Below are 25,562 nucleotides of genomic sequence, written 5' to 3'. Positions count from 1 at the left end.
CCATAAATCTGATATTATCCCACACATCCATTACCAGTCTATAAATTCTTCTTCAGACTTACACAGCACATGCATTGACACCAAATCCAGGAAGAAAGATCACAGGACAGTGGGTGGAAAGTCTTGTGGATCCAGTGGCTCTGGAAGCATCTCAGCCCTAGCTTGGGTCTCCATGTGACTCCTTCAGTTCCAGGGCTCTAGTGTAGCTCCATGTGTCTTTCAGCAGGAAGATGAAGAGAGTGTGTGTATCTGGCCTGCAGGGAGCTATTTCTCTCCACGTCACCTCCAAATGAGGACATCAATTTGGGATCTGATTGACAGGCTAGACTCCATCCCTTTGCAAGTTGACACCAGATTATGTAACTACCACAATCTTCATGAGCACAATGAAGCATTCTTCATTTTAATGTTATCTATATCATAAGACACAGCTAAATTGCTTTGAAAAGTTAATAAAGGATAAGTAAACATATTTCTGGTACTCTCGGCTTTCAGTTAAGATTCATCTGGCATCAGCAATGATATCCCTCCTGCATAACCTCTTCTGAATCCAGCTTGAATCTCTGGCAGCGCCCTGTCGATGCACTGTCACACTGTTTTTGAGTTATCTACAGCAATATTTTGCTTGCATGTGATATTTTAAATGTTGTTCCATAATATCCTAATTTTGTTGAGTCTTCTTACTTTAAAATGAGCACAAATATGAATCTCTTCCAATTGACTTGAATGGTAATTTCATTCAAAATTTCTTAACAGACATATAACTGCTTCCAACACTTCATTATCTTACTGAAATATTTGGTTCAATTGGTATTTCATCAATGTTTATAGCCTTGTAATTTGGCTTAAACTCTAGAGAGGAAAAAATGGGACAAAACCTTATAAATGGGTTGTAAATGGCCTTTGTTAGATTTCTCAAAGTCCTGACAATATAAACTGTTAAATCTTCTGTACCAAAAAATTGTTAATTTATCTATAAGATTTTAAAGTGATTAAAATTATTATTATGTATCATGTATATGTATTTATAAAATTAAAAACATAAATTAATGCTTTTTCATGAATCCATACTTCATTGTAAGAATTTAAATATTATATATATAATTTTCTTGGAAAGATCAAATGAATATATTATAACAAGTCTTTGAATGTAACACTAGTTCTCTTGCTTACATGTAAATATTTATTTATTATTTCTGAGTAGTAGACATGAAGCTGGGCATTAAGGACAATGGAAAACCATGGACGATGTGTGGTCTTAGGATCCATCAATGAAGGACATTTGTATCCATTGTTTTTTAATTGTCTCTGTGTTCTCATTTTCTATTTATCTCTGACCAGTGGTTTTTAGGTTGTTTTCTTATAATAATATCCCTTCTGTCTTTGTGGAAAGAGATGAAGTTCTAAAAGTGTTTTTAAGATTATAGATTACAAAATAAAATTATTTGTATTATTTAAATACATTTCTGTATTTGTTAATTGTGCTATTCAAGTACATGGTATGGTCATTTGTCTGTAAAAATATGTTGATTGATTTTTTAAAATGTTGACATACAATTTGATCAAGTTTTATGACATTATTAACTGACAGTATAAAAAATGCTGGGGAATAAATATGATAAGCATGAGAAACTCTGACGGGATAAGACCTACTAATAGTAAGAAAAGTAGTCCTATTAAGAAGGTTTCAGAGAATATCTCTTTGATAATATCCTTTGAGGAAATCATTAAGAAAAAGATCTAAGCATTTTCAACTTATTATGCAGAGTAGAATTCCAACTACAATAAAAATAATTATTCAGCCCAAAACATCACTCCTGTCAATATTGGAAAAATTGGACTAAATTAAAGGAAAACTATTTATTTGCAGTAAAATAACAGCCCTTGTATATTTTGGTACACTTAGGACTGACAAAAAAGAGATTTTTCTGTGTTGATTAAAAAGAAAAAATATATATACTCATTATTATTTACATAATACAATATCTGATGGATTTTCAGTTTTTAAGACCATATATAACATCAGTGCAAGAAGAATAAAAAGAAGATGGAAATAATACACAGAGTCACTGTACCCCAAAGGATTCATCAGCATTCTACCACTTCAAGAGGCAGCTTATGACCAAGAACCAATGGTACTAATGGAAGATGTCCACGCTGTACTGAAAACATTAGCTATTGATATGCTTCACGAGGCTGGAACCACTAATTCTTCTATGTCAAAAAAATTGGAAGACGGCAACTTGACCATATGACTAGAAGAGATTCATATTCGTACCCATTTCAAAGACGGGTGTCCCAACAAAATTCCCAAATTACACAACAGGATCGTTGATATCGTGCGCAAGTAAAATTTTGCAGCTGCTCCTTCAACACTGGTTGCAATAGGACATTGATAGCGTGTTGCCCCAAATCCAGGCCAGAGTCAGAAGAGGACATGGAACAAGTATGTCATTGCTGATGTCAGATGGGAAGTGAGTCAAAGCAGAGAGTACTAGAATGATATGTGTTTGTGTTTCATTGATTATGCAAAGGCATTTGATTGTGTGGATCATAACAAACTATGGATGTCCTTAACAAAATGGGAGTTCCAGAACCCTTCATCGCGCTCCTGTGGAACTTGTACCTGGATCAAGAGGCAGCTGCGCAAATAGAACAAGGGCAGACTGCATAGATGGAAATCAAGAAAGGGGTGTGTCAGGGTGGTTTCATATTGCCAATGTCATTCAATCTGTACCCTGAACAAGCAATCAGGGAAGCCGGGCTGCATGCAGACGAATGCAGTCTCAGGAGTGGGAAAGGCTTATGAACAACCTTCCATGACCTTGCTGGCTGAAAGGGAGGCAGACTTGACGCACTTACTAACAAAGGTCAAGGAATGGATCCTTCAATATGGATTGCAACTTAATGTAACAGGAAAACAATCCTCATAACTGGACCTGTAGGTAACATCATGATAATGAATGAGAGATTGAAGTTGTCAAGTATGTTGTCTTGTTGGAATCCACAATCAATGCTCATGGAAGCAGCAGCCAAGAAATCAAATGACACATTGCCTTAGGTAAACCTGTTGCAAAAGACCGGTAAAAGTATTAAAAAGTAAGGATGTTAATTTGAGGACTAAGGTGCTCCTGACTCAAGCACCTGATTGAAAATGGTGTTTTCTACTGCCTCATATGCCTGTAAAAGTTGGTTATAGAATAAAGGAGATTGAAGAAAAGTGGATGCATTTGAACTATGGTGTTGGCTTAAGAATATTGAAACTACTGTGAAAGGTTAAAAGAACAAACAAATCTGTCTCAAAAGAAGTGTAGCCAGCATGTTCCTTAGAGACAAGGATGGCGACATTTTGTCCCTCATTCTTTGCACAAGAGAGACCAGCCCCTGGAAGAGGACATCATGCTGGTCAAGTGGGGGCAGAGAAAAACCATCTCGCTGTGATGGGTTTACCCCATGGCTACAACAATGTGTTCCTACACAAGAACTGTGAGGATGGGGCAGGATCGGGTGTTGCTTCAGTCTAAGAGAAATTATATAACTTGACTAAAAGTGAAAAGCTATGAAATCAATTCCACAATTCATGCTTTCACATATTGTTTTTCATATATTTTTACATATGTCCTTATGTACACACATGTTTACATACACATAGAAGTAAAAAATTTACTGTACATAAAGCACACTAAGGTAAGTCAGAAGTCTTGCTACTAGTGTTCAAGATCATGTCTGCATGGGTGGATTCCAAACAGAACACAATTAAGCATGTCTCTATTATCAGTGAATGGTTGCAGACAAATTTTCTATGTGATATACTTCTTTTAGTTTATTGGGTCAGAAAAAAAGGAGAAGAAGTTGATTTTGAGATAATATCAAATTTATAACAAAAGTCAAGTTAACATTTTCTCAAAACACTGAGGTTATGCAAGCAGTCAACAAGAACGCCCTGTGTTCAACAGAACAAAACTCCACCAGCTCACAACGCTATCATGCTTAAGCCCACTGTAGCAACCAGAGTCTCTCCATCTTGGCCAGGCTGCTGCTGCTGCTTCTTCTTCTTCTTCTTCTTCTTCTTCTTCTTCTTCTTCTTCTTCTTCTTCTTCTTCTTCTTCTTCTTCTTTTCATTAACACTCTACATTCCCAATCATGGTGTCCTTTCAAGGGACTGACCTCTCCAGATTACGTGTCCAAAGCACATGAGAAGAAGCGTCACCATCCTTACTTCTAAGGAGCAGTCTGCCTGGATCTCCTCCAAGACAGATCTGTTTGTTCTTATGGAAGTCCACAATGTTGTCAGTAGTCTTCACAAGCCCCATGATTCAATTTCACTCTATGCTTACTTGGAAATTTCTCTTAGGCTTTGCATGCTCTGTTTTTTGTTTGTTTGCCTACTACCCTGCTTTAAATACTGATTGTAAAATAGTGTAGGTAAATGTTCTTCAGATTGTTGTAGTGTAGATATGAGAGAGATTTTTAAAAAATTGTTGGAAATTGTATGTTTAATTACATTTTTACATGTATGTTTTAATCTCCCTCATTTTATATCCTTTCCTGTATTTTCTGAGAGTGTGTTTGTTTACTGAATGTTTGAAGTCTACGTAACACTCAAGCAATGTGAACACAACTTTTGACAAATCTGTATGCGTGTGATCTGGGGAAGAGGTACAAAGTACTATAGGAGCTTGGAGAAGCGGAGCTTTGAACTGTGGGAAGTGAAAAGGTTCACATGAAGTGTGGCATTCAGGCGAACATTGATGATTTGAACTTCCCAGCTGGAGAAAAAGCTTAATAGAGTAATTAGGAGTAGTGGATTACTCATTAGACTACTAACCTCTGGCTCAGTAGTTCAAAACCCCCAGCTGCTCCATGGGAAAAAGATGAGATTGTCTACTTCTGTAATGATTTACTGTCTCAGAAATCCACACAAGGGCAGTTCTACTCTGATCTGTAGGGTTTATGCATTAGAATTGACTCAGTGGCAGTGGGGCATCTGGTGGAGAGGCAATTAATTCTAAATTTTTAAGATTTATAATTTAACTTGTAAATCCTCACTTTAAAAGTCCAATTCGAAAAACATTTCCAACCTCTTGACACTTTGACTTTATAGAAGTTATTTGAAACCTTATTTTGTTCCACCCTTACTCCATGTCTACACAAAACTATGTGATGGAATTGGAGCACATACTTCACATCCATGGATTAATTATACTTCGAATTTTCACTGTGTTACAAATCTTACCTTTCTGTTTGATGCTGAGAGACCCAAATGGAGTAATGTCCATGTATGGACACACCACCCTTCCAGTATGTAGTTATTTACATTGACCCTTCTCTTTGGCAAAGCAATAATGAAGACTCTAGGGTCAAGTTGACGTCATCGTTTGAAAGCCTTTGTCATACCGAACCGACTAACAACAGTGGCAAAATGGTCACGGAATGAATGAATTGAAGACAATATGCATTTTGTGATTTGACTAAAAAATGTTTTTCAACTGATTTTTAAGAACTCTCTCCCCTCAGAATCCCATTTAAGCATTCCCTCCTTAAACAGGCCTTTCACTTTCACGGCACTGCTATTGCGAGGAAAGGGGCTCCTAGGCCTTCTCTCTTCCTATAAGGCATTTCTAAAATGTCCCTTGCGAAGATGAAATCAAAGAGCGGAATGAACTGTTTCGGTTATTGATACCTGCCATCACCTAAATCTCAGAGCAGCATACCCCAAATCTTCAAAGGCTTGGCTGACATTGTCATGCCATATTTCTTTCATCCAGACCAAATTTGAAAGTATTTGAAGAGCAAATGCAGTCTAGTCATATTCCTATTTCTTTCAGAAATACCATGGATTGGGGCAGCAATTCACACACCCTCCCTCAAAGTGTTTAAAACTTAAAGATAGCTCACAATCTAAATCACTGGGCAGGTTTTTGTTTTTTTTTTTTTACCAGTTTTTACTGCGGTCGTATTCCTTTAAACTTCTTTGCCGGATGTGAATTCTGTTCATATTCCTAGTGCCTTGTCATTTTGACTGCTCCTGGTTAATGCTCCCCAGCTTAAAAAATATGGCTGGAAGGAAATTGGCTTCTGGCTCTGCTCATAATAGCAAAAATGGCAAGTCTCCAGGCATCCTAAAGTGCTGCAGCACAGAGAATGTTTGCATGTTAACATTACATGACAGGCAGCAGTGCTGCCTGCATTTGTGTGACGCAACTCAGGATGCTGGCAAACAGATCGCACATTCTGAACGGTTGGGGATATTGAAATGCAAATCTTCATCTAATCATATAGTTCATTCTCAAATAAAAATATATGGTTGAGTTGTTGTTTTGAGAAATAAGGAAACTTGCTTCTAAATTATGGACTCATTTGACATGTTTACTTGGTGTACTTATTTAAAATAAAATTGTTCCCTTTGGTAAGATTTTACTCATGCTTTTTTTTTCATTCCTCACACTTTTTCTCTCCAGAAATTGATGTACTATCTGTTTTCATGCACAATGCTGTGCTGTAACATACAATCTTAGAAAGAAGTACCTGAGATACAGGGAAGGTTCAGAAACCCTAGTGCTATATTGCATGAGAAGTTGGGTTGCTAACTACAGGGTCAGCAGTTTGAAAACCTCAGCTACTCCACCGGGGAAATAGGAGGTTCTCTCCTCTGCTAACAATTCCCACGGGAGTCAGAACCCCCACAGGGGCAGTTCTCCTCTGTCCTATAGGGTTATGATGAGTCAGAATCGATTCAATGAGAGTGAGTTTCTTTAATGATGAGTTAGAGTCGACTCAATGGGAGTGACATAAAACTGCAATTTTGATCTTTATAAATGATTGTGCATTTAAAATATGTAAAGCTTGATGTAAGGATCTTGATGTACAGAGTACCTTATTAGAAAGTCTACAATTCAAGAAGAAGAAAATAAGGATCCTTTTGGTGAGAAAAAATAGCTTTAAAATCTCCAGCTTTTAAAATCAAGTTTCCTCTACCAGTTATCAAAACCACTACATTTTTTTTCCATTTCTAGCATCAGTAGAAACAGACATCCAAATAAAAAGCAACTGATTTCATAGTTATTGTTTTTCTCAGATTTGATTTATCCTGTGGTTTTCATACCTGTAATTTCAGGGACTACACAATTTAAAATGTGCACACACGTACAAGAAGTGTAACATTGACATCAGTAAATGACAGTCTTGTGTTCAAACATTTTTGCTATACCACTGACTACTTGGTATGTTGTCCACATTTGCTGAACTTTTAATATAGTGATAAACCAATCATAGCTCTTGAACTTCAAAATAAGGCATCATTGTCAAAAGAAAAGTTTTAATTCTTTCAACAAAGATAAATATAAGTGGAAAAATTCAATGTCATGTCACTGGTGCTATTATGCTAACAGCTGAATTAAATACATTTAAAATGTAAATTTACTAAACTTAAATCCTTCTGGGACCTTTTAATTAATTATGGCAAAATCTGTCATTTATTAGATAAATAAAATAAAGTATTATAAAATCCAAAAATATCTCCATATTATACCTAGTTGTTTCTATTCATTCTTTTCTTTAATAGCTGCTTTTCTTTAATAGCTGTTCTTCCTTAGAGCTGAAATTCAGAGCATAGTGCTAGTCAGGAATTCATCGTGGTCTTACTATGGAAACCAAATATTCTGCTGAACCCTGAGGAAATATTGGGAACTGAACCATTGTGAACTGATTGCAATCTGAGTAGCATATGTCTTTAAGTGGTATGTTCACGCCAGCCTTGCCTGAAGAGGCAAAGCAACGGGAATTGTGTGGATTGGGTCTCTGGAGGAGACACTTTTGATATGTACCTGAATTTTCTCATCAAAGTAAATAAGCAGATAGTTTTTGATGGAAGAGAGTAGAAAATTAACCGTATTAACAATGAAGGGTATTTATATTAGCATTTTCATGTTTAAATTTTCTAGAAATAGAGTACAAATATTAAAGCAAACCAAGTCTGTTTTTTCATTACCTTGAATACCAATAACGAGAAATAATATGCCTTGTGAGTTTCAAGTGAAAGTGGATTTGATTTTGCTGCGCACTGCTGGTAGTCAGCAGCCAGCTAGATGTCTCAAATCTCACTTTCAAAAAGCCTATTTTCTATTGGTGATGATAAATTTGCCCCTTGCTTATACTTATCAGTGGGTGTTCAGTTGCTACAGCAGATTGGAAGTGATTCACTTCGTTTCTTGGGTATTTTCAAAAGCAGGGAAGGATTTCACACTTGGTGGAGTGCCGCTTCACCAAAAGTAAAGAATATTACAGCTTGTGGGAGTGATAATTAAAGCCAATAATAACCTGCATGTCTCCTGGCTCTGCGAAGTTGGGAGTAATACTTCACCATTGTGTATCTGTCTGGTCTGGGAGGCTTCTGCTGGCTCCTGAATCAGGCTGAAACTGCAATTCAAATAGGAAATGTTGAAATCGTAGTCATAGGACTTCATGCAGAGAGTAAATAATGAAAATAAGTGTTGCATTGGTGATGGAAGTATAGATAGGTAATTTATAATGTAGGAAAAACAATGAAATATTGTTGCCAGGTTGCTGTGCTATGACGTATACCTATAAGGGAAAGGAAGAATATTTTTAGCCAATAGAAGAAACAGGGCAAACTCCAGAAGGAAACAGCCTAGTATATTCCAAATATTTAGATTGTAATAAAATGCGAGTCATTTCAAATAGATTATTTCTAACTATAATAGTTCTGTCAGTCAGACTGGGGTGGCTTATGTGTTACAGTGATGCTGAAGCCGATGTTGCCGGTATTTCAGAAACCAACAGGTTCACTTAAAGAGAACTGGTTTAGCAGAGCTTACAGACTAAGAACAGATGACAAAGAAACCTGTCGCCTTATGAAGAATTAGCCACTGAAAACCTATGGATAGTGCTTTACACAGGGTTCTCTAGAGAAACAAAATGAGGACACTTGTGATCATATATATGGATAGATATATATATAGCACAAAGGGATATAACAGCTAATTAGTCCACACCGCAGTACAGAGGGCTCAGTTCAACTCACTCCTGTGAAACAGTTAATATACTGGGAGTCCTTCAACTCAGGAGGGCTGCTGTGTCCAGGTCAAGGAAGCAGACAGCTGAGTCTTCTTAAGAGCAAGGCAGGAAGTCCTGCCACAGGCAGAGAACAGCAGTGTGGGTCACCAACAGTCAGCCAGATAATCGATCCAACACTCCCAGGCTCAAGCAAATTAGACACCAACAGTGTGGTAAAGCAGGTTTCGAAGGAACCTCAAGCTCCAGAGACAGAGTCCATGGGTTGGGTGTCCCACAGGTAGTGTAGCTTGCAAGTTGAGGGAGAGAACTAGCTAAGGCAGCCAATCACTGGTCCAATAAACAGAGAGCAAGAGAGAGAGAGGCAGGGCTTGCTGAGCCATTTATCTCTGTGTCCTCCAATCAACCTGTGGCCTTATAAATCTCACGTGTTCCTATTGTTGGCACAATAAACCCACCTATCATAAATAGCATCAAAATACTGCAGATAATGGGAACCTCACGAATAGAAGCATAACATTGTCAGGAAGAAGGCCATAAGATGTCCCTATCAGGTCCAAAGGCACTTACCATATGACTGGAGAAGAGCTACCTTCTCAAAGAGGGATTGACCATAATGGTGAAGATGAAATAAAACCGCAGGAATAAAGCCTGCATTTCATGGAATTGGGACGTGTTGTCAGGAGAGGCCAGTCCCTAGAGAAGGGCTTAGTAAAGCAGAAGGGCAGCCCCAAAGAGGAAGGCCCTCAAGTAGATGGTTTGACACAAGGACTGTGACAGTGGGCTCACACATGAGAACAATTTTGAGCATAGTGCAGGACCAGGCAGTGTTTCCCTCTCTTGTACCTTGATGCTACCTAACAGCAACAACTTCAAGAGGCACTTACCGCTTATTTCCCTGACAAATCAGTAAAAGCATCATGTTTTGAGTTAATAAAACACCAGATTAAGTATTCCAAATAAGATTCAAAGAAAAGAATAACATTGTTCAGAAAGTGAGTAGTGCTAGAGTTTAGAAGTACTAGAAGGTATTCTAGAATCTAGAGGGCATTCTTTGTGATAGCGTGGATTGTTTAAAGAAATAAGGTATTCCAAATCTATTGTTAATAAATATCCAAAGTTAATCAATATGTTTTAGATGCTCACGTATTCGAGTTCAGATTTCAGATTTTTTAAAGAAGGGAACAGAACAAGTTTCCAGAAAAAAATACTTTTTCCTTTGGTTTACGAAAGGTATGAAATTATTGTGTGTGGATAGAGGAGGGATGAAGGAACTTTTTTGTGAGCGGATTTATAAACATTTTGGGAAGTTAGATCATGAAGGTTATCTTTACAAGTGCCTTGATTCTCCATAGTAAAATGCCTATATGATTATCAATGAAAATTTAAGACAAATCGAATTTGGGAGGATTACATAGACAAAAGTGACTGGATCAGAATTTATTCCTCTGCTACTTCAAATCTGTTACAACTTTATCACAAAATCCAAGATTTGAGGGAACAGTCATTGAGCGGATCTAACTTCTATATAATAATTTTGTTAAAATTTACAGCCACTTACCTCAAAATATAGTGTATTGAATAAACTTTATTTCTGTAAGTAAATAAAATATTTTAATTAAAAAAACTGCTCTGAAATCCAATCAATCCTAGAGAGCCAGAGTAGAACAGCCCCATGGCTTTCAGTGCTGTCAATCTTACAGAAACTGTCATAGCTTTTATCTCTGGCAGTGGCTGGTGACTTTGAACCACACAACTTTTGGTTAAGGCCAAGAGCTCTAACCATTTCACCTCTGGGGATCACTGGAATATTAATGTACAAAAAATTTAAAAAGTGCCATTGAGTCGGCTCCAATTTATAATGACCCAATTGGATGCAGTAGAACTGCCCCTGTGAGTTTCCAAGACCTTTTTGTGTGTGTATGTGACTATTTTTAATAATTTTTATTTTCCCAACAGTTTTATTGGCACAAAATTTACATAACATATCCATTTGAATTGTTCAATCATTCAATCATATCGAGGGGAATTGTACAGTCACCACATCAGTCTTAGAGCTTTCCCGCGTCTGTGGATAAAGAGCCTATAAATTGTGATGTGCCATCATTCCCCCCGCTCACCTTCACTATTTACTTCCAAGATCCCCTTTCCCTCCCTCGGGGCCATCCCCATCCCCTGCATTCCTTATAACTGCTTGTCTCAGTTATCATAATTATGCATCTACACCTCCTGTGCTCCACAGCTGGGATACCCAACTGTAAACAATAAAAAACAAATCTCACTAAGGTGGTAAAGATAAGATCATTTTAGTATAAAGACAAAAATACAAATAAGGCGAAAGAAGGATAAAACCCACATCGGCATTCAAAAAGCCAGGGAAGCAATTTCTGTCACTGAACAACTAAGAGACACGTGCATCCAGTACAAATTCAGGTCCTGTCTAGCAGGAGGTCAACTCGCCAAGTTTCGAGTTCGCTGCAGCATAATGAAGATTACAATGGTCTTAAGTCTTTATCTGAGTAGAAAGCCTCATTTAACTGCAACAGAGAGACTGGGGGTTTCAGATGCTGCCTGATGAATAATCCACTGTGCCGTCAGGTTGTTCCAGCCAATATTTACCATCAACTTCTGTCCAAGGCAGGGCAAGGCAGTTAAACCTTTTGTCCAACTTTCCACATTGATAACATGGACATTTTCTTGGTGCTGCTGTTGTGTGCTGTTGAGTTGACTCTCACCGAGAGCTTGCCTCTTACTTTGAGGCAGTTGGACGCTGTACATGTGAATTGTACAGAGAGTACGACTGCCCCCTTCTTAAGCTATAATCTTTATGGAAGGTTCTTATTAGGTCTTTTCTCCTGTGCAGCTACTGGTGTATTTGAACCCCCCAACTTTGGGGTTAGTGCCAAATGCTTAACAACTGGGTCATCTAGATCTCTTGGAAATCATCATAATAATACCAAAATCATAGAATGATCATAATGATTTTTAACAATGACATCCCCTTGTACTTACTGCATTGGGTTAGTATCTCCCAATGCAGTAATTCATGATGTCATCCCAAACTTGAGAACTTTTAATATTATAAAAGCTCACTACTGCCATATCATATCTGTTAATGTGAATTAAAAGAATGTGACATCCAACTCCAGAGGTAATTTTTGTTTGTGTCGAAATGCAAAAGAAATAAAAACAGGATACTAAAGGAAAAATAAGAAAATTAGATGATGCAACACATGAACATGAAAGTCCTTTCGGGAATAGCACTGATACTCACCATGACATTGTGTACATAACTATAATTATAATCTGGGAATGCCAGCATGTGATATTTAACATATCCATCTTTAGGTTTTTGATTACAATCAAGTATTCAATCTGATTACTGGTGCTAGCCACTGATGGAACAACTTTAGCAAAGGCATGTTTTGATTATAGAAAGAGAAACATAGTATTCGAATACTTTAGATGACTTTCATAATGAAGGAAAGATGTGCAGAAATAATATAAAAAGTAGAAAACAGAAATTGTAGAAAAACAAAAATATTTTTCTTCAATTAATAACATAAATGATGATTTAATAGTTGCAAAATGAAAAGTAGGAAATAGTAAAAATACTAAAATTAAAAGGAGATAAGAACCTTTAGGTTGATTATAAACAAGTAAACTATAATGAAACTCTTACTAGTTAATAAAGTTAAAATTCTAAAATAGAACAACCACAAAACAACTAAGCATCAGGCAAAAATGCAACAACTCTAGTATCTCTGTTTTCTAGAATTACCAAGTGATAACTCCAAGCTGAAGAAGAAATCACCATTAGACTTGCAATGAACACAAAATAAAGTTTTAAATTTCAACTGGTCGGATCTTCATGTGTTGTTTGCTATCTGTCGGGATGTTTATGTTAAAATTTGAGTCCTTCATTGGCACGAAGAAGCCAAAGTGGAGACACAATTTTCTTTAACTTGTAAAAAAAAATTCTTTAGATTATTAGATTACAGATCATCAGTAGAAGTAATATAAGTAAGAAAGCAACATTCTGTTTTAAATGATTTTTCCCTCATGATCATTTCAGAATTTGATACCTATTATCCATGAATGGAATAATTATCAAACATTCTGAAGATAAGTAGCTAACATTTTGATATTTGCTATAAAATATTTCAATCCTATTTGAGATATAAAAATAGAGGTTAAACGATTGCACTGCTGAAGTATTGATTTATACGGAAAGAGAAAAGAAAAATAAGTTTCTTATACCAAGACAACAGATCGTTGTATATCAATAACATTATTGCATAAATTCTATAGTACTTCTATTAATTTACACAATGTATTAAATTTTAGTTTCATGGTAATTCTGGACCTGTGCAATCTGAAGACTGTGCAAAGACATTCGACTGTGTGAATCATAACCAATTATGGATAACATTGAGAAGAATGGGAGTTCCGGAATATTTAATTGTATTCATATGGAAGCTGTACGTGAAGCAAGAGGCAGGTATGCAAACAGAATAAGGGAATCCTTCTGGGCTTAAAACCAGGAGAGGTGTATGTTGAGGCTACATCTTCTCACCATACTAACTCAATCTGTATGTTGAGCAATTAATCTGAGAGGCCAGACTATATTAAAAAGAACCTTGTATTCGAATTGGAGTATAATTAACAACCTGCTATATGCCAATGGCATAACCTTTCTTGCCGAAAGTGAGGAGGACTTGAAGTACTTGCTGATGAAGATAAAGGACTGTGAACTTCAATACGGATTACAACTCAATATAAAGGAAACCAAATTCCTCACTACTGGACAATAGGTTGTATCATGACAAATGGAGAAAAGTTTGAAGGTTGTCAAGGATTTTGTCTTGCTTGTAACCACAGCCAATGCTCATGGAAGTAGCAGTCAGAACGTCAAATGATGCATTGCTTTGGGTAAATCTGCCACACAAACCTCTTTAAAGTGTAGATTGGAATGCCCCTTAAAGAACTGATGTGTGCATGGCCCAGACCAAGCTATTTTCAGTTGCCTCATATGCATGGGAAAATTTGATAATGAACAAAGAAAACCAAAGAAGAACAATAATATTGGCAGAGAAATTCGAAAATACCATGAATCTCCAGAAGTATAATCATAACACTCCTTTGAGGCAAGAGTAGCAAGACTTTGTCTCATGTCCTTTGGCTATGTTGCCTGGAGAGACTAGTCTCTGGGAAAGGACGTCATGCTGGGTAAAGAAGGGCAGCAAAGGGAGGAAGACCCTTGATGAGGTGGGCTGACACAGTGTCACCAATGGGCTCCAGTGTGTCAATGAAGAGCATGGCAGCGGATGGGGGGCATTGTATGGGGTCACTGAGCTAGAAACAACTCAAGGGCCCTAACAACAGCAGCAGAAGTCTGAAATGTTCATTTTTTAATATAAACCTTGAATAGCTTTAGTCCACAAGTCTCCATATTTGAATTATTTTAGTTCTCTTCAGAAATAAGATATAGTCAATGTTCTTAGAAATTTCTTGGTCAAGAGTTTCCCACATATCAGCAAAGTAAAAGATATTTGAAAATGACAAATATACAACAGCTATGATTAATTTGTAATAGTCATAATATCTTTTTAAAGTGAAAGACTTAATAGGAATCAATTATTAATAAAACACCAAATAATGTCCATTAAAAAACAAATGTAACATTAGGTGAAAATATCTCAAATATAATGGTTCAATTATTTTTTCAGAGTTTCAGATATACTATGTAATAAAATTGAGACATAATAGTACTCTTACAGTTGGGATGCGCCAAGATTATATCAGTATTAGTGGGTTTCTAAACAGGTGACTAGTAATGAAGGGTGAAAACTATGAAGGACTGAATTAAAATAATTGGCTTGTTTATGCTAAGTATAAAAGAATATGTTTTATATTATGTAGAATGTAATTCTGTGGTGTGAACCGTAAAAGAGTCTAAACTCAGTTTAAACTCAATTTAATATCAATAAGTTATTTAAAGATTATGAAAATTATTCAAAGCCTCTATATAATCACTATGGAAATAAAGCTTATTTAAATTGCCTTTTTTTCCTAGTTAACTTTATTTTCCTATGAAGGGTTTCACATTGTTATTTCTATGCTTTGTATTTTTAGAATTCATTTAAAATAGAAAAAAATTGCCTATAATTTTATTTATTTTTGTGGTGATCCACTCTATTGTAAAATAACATTTTTTAATTTACTATTTTATTTTGTATTAAAATGTCCTCATCTACTTGGCAAGTGTCCTTTAAAAGCTTCCTTGGGGTGACATAATGATTATCTATTTCCTTCCTGACTGTTGCTTCATCATCAAAGATAAGAATAAGTCATCCCAATTCATGTACATATTCTTAATTTGATTTAGATATTTTAAATGACAAAAGACATTCAAATCATTATTATTGTGTTCCACTATGTCGTTTGTAACAAGCCCCAGTTGTACTATCAAATAAACATCAGATTGCTAACCAACCAACTTCTCCATGGGTGAGGGATAAGACTGTTTGCTTCTACAAGGATTGATAAGCCTGTCGTGTTTCTGTGAGTCTGAATCAAATAATTGACAGTGAGTTGGGTTTATTTCCCTGACAAAATATGTTCCACTTTCTATGTTCTAGTCTCATTTTCTTTAGTTAATAGTTAATGTCATAAGTCTTTCTAAAGCGAGTTGACATAAAATATACTTACAATGAAAGCTAGAGTAATAGGAGAAGCATTTTGTTTACTTATATTATCTGCAATATTATTTCTCTAATTGCATCTGTCTTTGCCAAGAAGCTTGCTACCTGGAAGACAGCTACCGGGCCGATTGATGTATATTTATATCCATCCCAAAGAAAGGTGATCAAGCAGAATGTAAAAATTCTCAAACAATATCATTAATATGCCATGCGAGTAAAATCACACTGATGATCATTGAAAAATGGTCTCAGCAATACATCAGCAGGTTTGTTGTGGTTGTTCAGTGCCATCAAGTCAGATCAGACCCACAGGGACCCTATGCACCATAGACCAAAATCCCAGCCAGTCCCATGCCATCCTCAGAACTGTTACCATGCCTGAGCCACTGTCATCCCATCTCATTGAGGGCCTGAGGCCTCTACTTTATCAGGCAGGATATCCTTCTCCAGGCACTGGTCTTCCTGACAATATGCCCAAAATATGTAAGACGAGTCTCTCTGTCTTACTTCTAAGGAGGACTGTGGACCTGCTTCTTCCGATAACAATTCGTTTGATATTTCACAGTCCATGGTCCTATGTATATTCTTCACCAGCACCACAATTCAAATGCATCAATTCTTCCTCGGTCTTCATTATTCAATGTCCAACTTGCACAGGTATATGTCATAGAAAATACCATGACTGGGGTCAGGCACACCTTAGTTCTCAAAACAACATTTTTGCTTTTCAATACTCTAAAGAGGTCTTGCACAGCATATTTACCTGATGTAGCACATCTTTTGATCTCTTTGCTGCTTCCATAAGCATTGATTGAGGATAATCCTTGACAACTTCAATCTTCTCCCCTTTTAGCATGATGTTACCTATTGGTCCAGTGTGAGGATTTGGTGTTCTTTACATTGAGTCATAATTTGTCCTGAAGGCTGTAATATTGATTTTCATTAGTATGTTCTTCAAGTCTTCCTCACTTTCTGCAAGCAAGTTTGTGTAATTTGCATATTGGAAGTGGTTAATAAGCCCTCCTCCAATACCGTTGCCACGTTCTTCATAAAGTCTAGTTTCTTAGATGATTTTCTCAGTACGCAGATTGAATAAATACAAAGAGAAGATACAACTCTGACACAGTCTTTTTCTTATCTTAGACCATGCAGTATTCTCTTATTCTGTTGTAACCACTGCCTTCGATCCATGCACCAGTTCTGCATTAGGACAATCATTTTTTCTGAAATTCTCATTCTTCTCGAGGCTGCTCATAGTTTGTTATAATATATACAGTGAGATTCATTTGTATAGACAATGAAACACGTGCAAAAATATTTCTGGTATTCTCTGCTTTCAGCCAAAATCCATTTGCCATTAGTAGTGATATCCCTTGATTCCATGTCCTTTTTGGGATCCGTCTTGAACCTCTGACACCTCCCTTACATTGTAAGAAAGTCATGCTGTAACCTTTGTCTGATGACCGCCAGCAGCAATGTGCTTGCCTGTGACATCAATGGCACTGCTCTGTCATTTAATCATTCTGTTGGGTCACCTTTCTGTGGAATGGATATAAATATGGAACCCTTTCAGTCAGTTGGCCAAGTAGCTTTCTGCCAAATTCCCTGTCATAGATGATTGAGTGCATATAATACTTCATCAGTTGTTGAAGGATTCCATCACTTCCTGACATCTTGTTTTCTGACTAATGTTTTCAGTGCAGCTTGAACGTCTTCCATCAGCACCAGTGGTTCTTCCTCATATGCCCCCTGAATTGGTGGGATCATAGCTATTTCTTTGCAGTAGTTTAAATTTACATTGTTTACATCTTCTTCTGGTGTTACCTGCATCATTCAATATTTTGCTCATAGAATCTTTAAATACTGCAACTTGAGGCTTAAATGTTTTTCTTGAATAATTTCAGCGTTAGCTATGCTGAGCATTTTTTCTTTCCTTTTCTTCTTTCTTATTTCTAGCTCTATTCACATTGCGTTATTATATTTTACTTTGTCTGCTTGAGCTCCTTTGAAACTTCCTATTCATCTCTTTGACTTCTTCATTTCTTTCTTTTCCCTAAACTACTGTTCAATTAAAAGCAAGTTTCAGTGTCTCTTCTGGCATCCATTTTGAGCATTAATTTCGTTCCTGTCTTTTTAACGACCTTTAGTTTTCTTCGTGAATGATGCTCTTGATGTCTCCTCACAGGTCATAAGGTCTTCTGTCATTAGTTTCCCACGCAGCAAATGTTTTCGTCAGCTGTTCTCAAAATTCAGGTGGAATATCCTCAAGTTCATATTTGAGTTCTCAAGGACTTGTTCTCATTTCTTCAGCTTTCATCTGAACACACACAAGAACAATTTATAGTCTGTTCCACAGTCAGCTGCTGAGCTGATTTGAGCTGCTGATATTGAGCTTCTCCATCGTCTCTTCCCACAGATGTAGTCAATTTATTTAATCTCTCTGTATTCCATCTGGAGAAGTCCATGTGTTTGGTAGCATTTTATACTGTTGAAAATAGGTATTTGCTATGAGCAAGTCATTAGTTTTGTAAAATTCTACCACGCCATCTACAAGTTCACGTCTATGACAAGTCCACATTCTCCAACAACTGGTCCTTCCTTTGTGGTTCCCACTTTTGCATTACATCAAATAATTATCATCAATAATTATCAATTCATCTTGAGTGCATTTTTTATCAATTTCAGACAGATGACTGGTTTATTTCTTCATCATTAGTTTTCATGAATGATGTATAAATTTGAGTTATAGTTGTCTGGTGTTGGAGTAATATCTTGTTATTATTTTTAATATATAATCATTCAGTTGGAGAGACTTTAGAGATTGAGTTGGGGAGGATTTTGATAGTTAAAATACTTACTTTGACATAAAATTAATCCAATTTCATGTATGCCATGACTTAACATACATTATTTAGCTATTACTGAGTGTTATTCCTGACATCAGTGATAGAGATATGAATGAACAAGTGCAGTAAGTTATCTGGTTTTCTCATCTCTATTGAGATGAGATCAAACAACTGTGGACACATACAAATGAACAAGATAATTTCAGGTAGTGATAAATGTTCTGGGTTTGAAAGTAGATGATTTAGCAATTGAAAACTAAGGACAAGAAGGAGACGGTCTTGACAGGATCCCAGGCAGAGAGAAAAGCTTCTACAGATGTTAAGGAGGAGTACATAGAAGCTGGTGAAGAAGAGTTCCCTGTAACTTGGGCTGAGTAAGCAAGGGAGAACCGTCATTAAATGTTGTAGAAAAAAATAGTCAAGGGTCATATAGAGTAGACCATGAAGACTGGTGATTTCCCTTTCAATTTTCTGTTTGATAAATGCTAAGCATTGAGGATTTTAAAGCAAGACTGATATAACATGATGATCATTTTTTAAAAATCATCTATTTTTAGGTGAGGAATGGACTATAGGGGCAGAAGAGAACAGTGGAAGTAATAGAGCCATTGTAGCAACCCATCTGGTGGGTTGTGGCAGTCACAATACAAGCAGTGTCTGGGGTGCACGTAGGGTGTTTCTGGAGAAGATAGGCAAGCATCAAAAATGGATTGGATGTTGAGCGATGAAAAAATGTTTGCTGGGTACTGCTTTAAGGAAATTGCCTAGGATTTTCTTAAAACATTTTATTAGGGGCTCATACAACTCTTATCATAATCCATGCATATACATACATCAATTGTGTAAAGCACATCTGTACATTCTTTGCCCTAATCATTTTCAAAGCATTTGCTCTCCACTTAAGCCCTCTGCATCAGGTCTTCTTTTTTTCCCTCCCTCCCCTCTCCCCCCTCCCTCATTAGCCCTTGATAACCCACAGAAAGATTTTAAAAGAAGATTGTATGGTGGGATTGCCAAGAGGAAATATTTTAGAATGCAATATTTGAATAGGAATTAGACAACTGAACGTCTCTGTGTTTAGTTACAATATTACACAGCTTTTGTTGTTGTTGCTGTTGGGTTCCACTATTGTTGTCAGGTGCCATCGAGTTGGCTTTGTCCCATATCAACCCTAAGCACAACTCAAGGAAACCCTTCATGGTCCTGCATACTAACAATTTTTTTCTATGCTTGAGCCCATTGATTCAGCCACTGTATCAGTCCATCTCCTTGTGGGCCATCCTCTTTTCACCACTCCTCCACTTTACCAAATAGAAGTCTTTCTCCAGGGACTGAACTCTCTGGACGATATGTCCAAACAGATTAATATGAAGTCTTGCCATCGTTGCCTCTAAGGAGCACTTTGGTCTTACTTCTTTCAACACAGATCAGCTTGTCCTTTGAGTTGTCTATGGTACTTTCAATATTCTTCTCCTGCACCACACTTCAAATACACCAATTCTTCTCCAGTCTTCCCTGGTCAATGTCCAGCTTTCACATGTGTTTGATGCAATGGAGAATAAATACCATGTCTTGGGTCAGGCACACCTTGGTGCTCAAAGTAACATCTTACTCGTCAATATTGTAAAGAGGTCTTGTGCAGCAGATTGAACTAAAGCAAATTTGTTGACTGCTGTTTCCGTGAGCCTTGATTCTGCACCCACCAGATCCTTGACAAGTCCAACCTTTTCTCTTTTTATTATGATGTTACCTACTGGTCTAGTGGTGAAGTTTTTCCCCCCAATAATTTTATTGGGGGTTTGTACAACTCTTATCACAATCTATATATACATCCATGTATCAAGAACATTTGTACATCTGTTGCCATCATCATTCTCAAAACATTTGCCTTCGACTTGAACCCTTGGGATCAGCTCCTCATTAAAAAAAAATCATTTTATTAGGGGCTCATACAACTCCTATCACAATCCATACATCTATCAATTGTGCAAAGCACATTTGTACATTCATTGCCCTCATCATTCTCAAAACTTTTGCTCTCCATCCAAGCCCCTGGCTTCAGGTCCTCATTTTTCCCTTCCCTCCCCTCTCCCCCCTCCCTCATGAACCCTTGATAATTTATAAATTATTATTTTGTCATATCTTGCTCTGTCCCATGTCTTCCTTCCCCCACTTTTTTGTTGTATGTCCCCCAGGGCGGAGATCACATGTAGATCCTTGAAATCAGTTCCCCCTTTCCAACCCATTCTTCCTTTACCCTCCCAGTATCACCACTCACACCACTGATCCTGAGGAGATCATCCGTCCTGACTTCCCTGTGTTTCCAGTTCCCATCTGTACCAGTGTACATCCTCTGGTCTAGTCAGACTTGCAAGGTAAGATTCAGATCATGACAGTGGGCGGAGTGTGGGGGTGTGGTGTTGAAGCATTTGTATTTTTCATCGTTGCTACATCACACCCTGATTGTCTCATCTCCTCCCCAAGACCCTTCTGTAAGGGGATGCCCATTGAACCCTCTAGCCCATTCTTCATCTTTCCTCCCTAGCCCTTCTACCTTTAGTCATTCTAAAGTTTGTAGGTTTTTTGTTTGGGGGACTTTTGAAGTTTTCTAGTCTTTTTCTTGGGGTTTATCCTTATAATAGTGATTACATGCAATATTTATTCTTCTGTGATTCACTAACTTGACTCATATCAGAAAGCTCTCTTGGGTTTCAAGTTCTCTTGAGCTTAACACAGTGGCACGACTTTGTATAATCAATTAAACACAAGCAATAACCCTTCTGGTATTTATAGTGCTTTATCACACTATGTTTCCGCATTATGTTGAGTTGCGTTTCTTTGGAATGGACAAAAATATGAATCTCTTTCTCTCAGTGGGCCAGATAGCTATTTTCCAAGTTTCTTGGCATAGACAAATGAGTGCTTCTATTGCTGTGTCAGCTTGATGACACATTTCAATTGGTCTTCCATCAATTCCTGAAACCCTGTTTTCACTAGTAACTTCAGTGTAACTTGAACTTCTTCCTTAAATGCTATTTGTTCTTGATTATATGCTCCCTCTTGAAACATTAAATATCCACCAGCTCATTTTGATATAGTGATGATGTGTTCCTTGATATTTCTGGCATTGTTCCATATTTTGTCTATACACTTTTTATATTACAATTTGTGGCTTCATTTTTTTCTTCAATTCTTCCAGCTTAAGGTATGCTCAGGGCAGTCTTCCTTTTTGCCTTTCTAACCCAGGTCTTCACACATTTTATTATAACATGTTTTCTCCAGCTGCTCTCGCCTCTTTTGTTACATTATCCTTCCCATTAGTTTTAGCTACTCCCTGTTCAAGAGCAAGTTTTCGTCTCCTCGGATGTCCACATTGTTTTTAATGACACATTTCTTTCTTCATGTAGGATGTGCTTAAATGTTCATCCCTGAGCACCTTCTACAATTAGTGCTCAATGCATCAAATCTGTTTTTGAGATGTTCTCTGAATTCAAGAGAGAGGTACTCACAGTTGTATTTTGGCTCTTGTGGAATTGTTTTAATGTTTTCAGCTTCATCTTGAACTGGTAGATGCGTAGTTTATATGTCTATACCACATTTGGCCACTGGCCTTCTTTTGACTGATGATGCTGTGTTTTTATCGAGCTTTTCCATCACCATTTCCCACAGATATAACTATTTTGATTCCTATATATTCCACATGGTGAAGTCTATGTGTATAGTTGCTGTTTGTATTTTTTGAAAAAGGTATTTTCAATGAAGAAATCATTCATCTGCAAAAGTCTACGATGCCGATTTGGGTGATAGCAACAAGGCTATATTTACAGCTACTATTCCTTTCTCTTTGTTTCCAACTCAAACCCCAGAGCTTTTATCTAAAAAAAAGACAATAGTATTTAGATTTCTAAATGAAGTTTATTTGTGTACACTTAAATTTAGGTGATTCAAAAATCAGAAATTTTTCTATTTTCAATTTTGTCCTTGCTCACTGCCCATTTTCTAACACACTTCTTAACTAGTGTAAGGTAAAATGATGTCTTATCTAGTCTGACTACCTCTTCCACCTTATTAAGTCTCTAGTATATTGGGCTAATCTAACAGATAGATTACTATAAGTGTTTTTTAACAGCTAGATTACTGTAAGTGTTTTTTACTATATTTTTTGTCCATTGAAAATGAAAGTGATTTTTAATGAAATCTTACAATTAGTAATAATAGTGATAAATATAATGTATATATTATTCACATTGTCTATATGCTTTGCAATTAAGTTTGTAACATTTCTCACATATTTATACCCATTTTTCTATACATCTACTTGATGGAAATTGATTTAGGAGAAGTTGCCATTATTTAACTTTTGTTTTCAGTATCACATATTTCTAGTTACTACTGGCACATAATAGCACTTTTTATTTTTAAATATTATTTCAGTCAGAATAATGCTATGCAGAGATTAAGTGCAACAGGTTTGACCACTTAAAATGTGGATAATGCAGAGGAAAAAAATCTGTTTTTAAATTGCCTGCTCTTCCTTTTCACTGGTGCTTTAAAGATATAAGATATTTTTATCGTTAGATCCTTATTTCCCTTTATTAATTTTTTTTCAGAATGACCATATTAGCAAGCATTTTTACCTATGCAAAGCAAAGACAGTCCAAAGTCTGGGATGATATACAAATACTAATGCTTCTGATTGAGATATGAAACATTATGTTTAATAATGAGTTATGGTTTTATTTCTGCCACAGGAGCATCTCTGATAGGATCATCAGACTATAAATTCGATTAATTTTTAAAAAGTTTTTGTTATCCTGCTGAAAGGCAAGGTCTTAGATTCTAGGCATTTTGACAGAATGGATTAAACGTAGAGACTACTTTTCAGGCTGGAGCCAAGCACAAAGAGAGCTCCTGGGGAGACTCATGAGCCAGTAAACTTTCTAGAAGCAGTGAAACTTGATTATCTGACTTAGATTTTCATTTTCCGCATTGTAGTTCCTTTATGTTGTCCTCAAGCATTTGATGAAGTTTGTTAATCGAGGTAGTATTGTTTTAGCTTTTTAAGAGAAATTAATCATTTGTCTCAGGAAACCAAGAACTAATATCTAGGCATCAGACACCCCTTTCTATATGATCCACATCTTGGGTCTCTCATTCAGAGAAATGCATATCACTGAACAAGTAACCAATAGTCTCTTAAAAATTGCATAACACGTTATTCTTGGTGAGACTGTATGGAGTTCACAAAGCAATGAAAATTTTCATTCCTTCCCCAATAGTAGAAAACATCCTTATAGATTTGGAAGATTCAAGCAAGATTGATGTTGCTGAATGTGAATCTGATGGGGATTGAAGATAAATGGTATTCAGTTATATGTAATGCACATTTTACTCAGTCTTAATTTGAAATGCATTTCAGAGCTTTGTAGTAGTAATAATTTTTAAAATGAGAATAATTTGAAGCACTGCAGAGTAGGAGCAGTGTAAAAAATCAGAGAACTACTTATATGAAGACTAGAGAGGGTGAGTAGAGACTCTTTAGAAAGGTAGAGCTATGGGATAGCCACAGACATTAGCCTTCATAATATCTCAGGCTTCCTTAGAGACGAAATTGATGTGATGGTTCGGGATTATGTCATCTAGACCTTTCTGGGTTGCAGCCTGATGACACCACCTTGTCAAAAGCTGTTTGTATAAGTGGCAGGGACAGAACAGGATTGAATCCCTTTTGGTCTGGTGCCTTTTGCCTGAGCTGGATTTTGTTGTTGTTGTTTTCAAATGAGAGAGTTTTTATATCAAGAAGTAATTATATATCAACACACATCCCAGCCCAATCCAACCTAAGTTCAAAAATAGGATAGTAGTCTATAACTCCTTTAGATTCACACAGCCATATGCAATGATGCAAACTTCAGGAAGATGGCAGGCACATGGGTACAAATTCACGTGCATCCAACTTCAGCGGAAGCATAGGAGGGCTCTAGCAACTCAGAACGTCAGAGGAGAGCATAGAAGGCCGAGAGGGAGCAGCTGGGTCTTGTATCTGGTTCCCTGACCTGCTGCAGTGTTGCTAGCCCATCCCAAGCGTTCTCAGCTGACTGAGCCTGGGGGACTCATTCAGCTTACTTCCCATTCAAAGTGGCAGTCTGTGCCCCTGCTGAATCTGCTCCTGCCAGCCTGCTTCCTGTTCTTCAGCTTCCAGGACTCAGGAGAAGCCTGACTTGGACTAGACTGGATTTGCCTATTTTCTACAACTGTGTAAGCAGTCTTTTCATATAAACCTTTTCCTATATGCAAACGTAACCAATGTTACAGGTTTTCTCTAGAGAATTCACTCTAACACATTCGGTACCAAGTGGTAGTTTGGATTCTCTAGAGAAAAAAAACAGAGAGAAACTAAAACATGAAGATGAGTTTTCTAAATAGGTTCTCCGGCCTAATTAGGCCTAAAGACACTGAGAACTCTCTCTCTAAGTACAGATAAGTATGTCACGACCAGTAGAGAGGCCACGGTTAATCAATGGCATGAAGTGGCAAAGCTAAAACCCAGCACAGCACCACAGAGAGAAGAAGTGTTAAGAAGTGGAGCTCTGTGGGATCCTATATTTGATATCCTTCCACAATTTTGTCAGGATTAGAAGGATAAGGAAGCAGGTTGGTTGCTATTTCTTGCAATAGACACATTAGATATTATTTATAAGTATACAATCATGTGTTTCATAAGTTCTTTTAAATCTACTTGCTCTCTGCAAATTCTTGGGGATTTCCAGATATGTAACTATCTCCATTGAAACTTCCAAGGGCAGATCCTTGCTTCTCAGATTAAAACCTGCTATATTCATTCAAGGGGAGCACTGAAGTAGCAGATGTCTGCTGGTTTGGGGTCCCCTTTCATCAGAGATCCACTAAGCCTGGTGTCACACCCAAGGTCCATTTCCACAGTCTTGGGGTGGCTGTCCTTTGCTGCTCCTCCCACCAG

Source organism: Tenrec ecaudatus, chromosome 6 (genome assembly GCF_050624435.1).
Source record: "Tenrec ecaudatus isolate mTenEca1 chromosome 6, mTenEca1.hap1, whole genome shotgun sequence".
Classification (NCBI taxonomy): domain Eukaryota; kingdom Metazoa; phylum Chordata; class Mammalia; order Afrosoricida; family Tenrecidae; genus Tenrec; species Tenrec ecaudatus.
The sequence above is the reverse complement of the archived record's forward strand: the minus strand, read 5'-3'. Positions refer to the sequence as shown.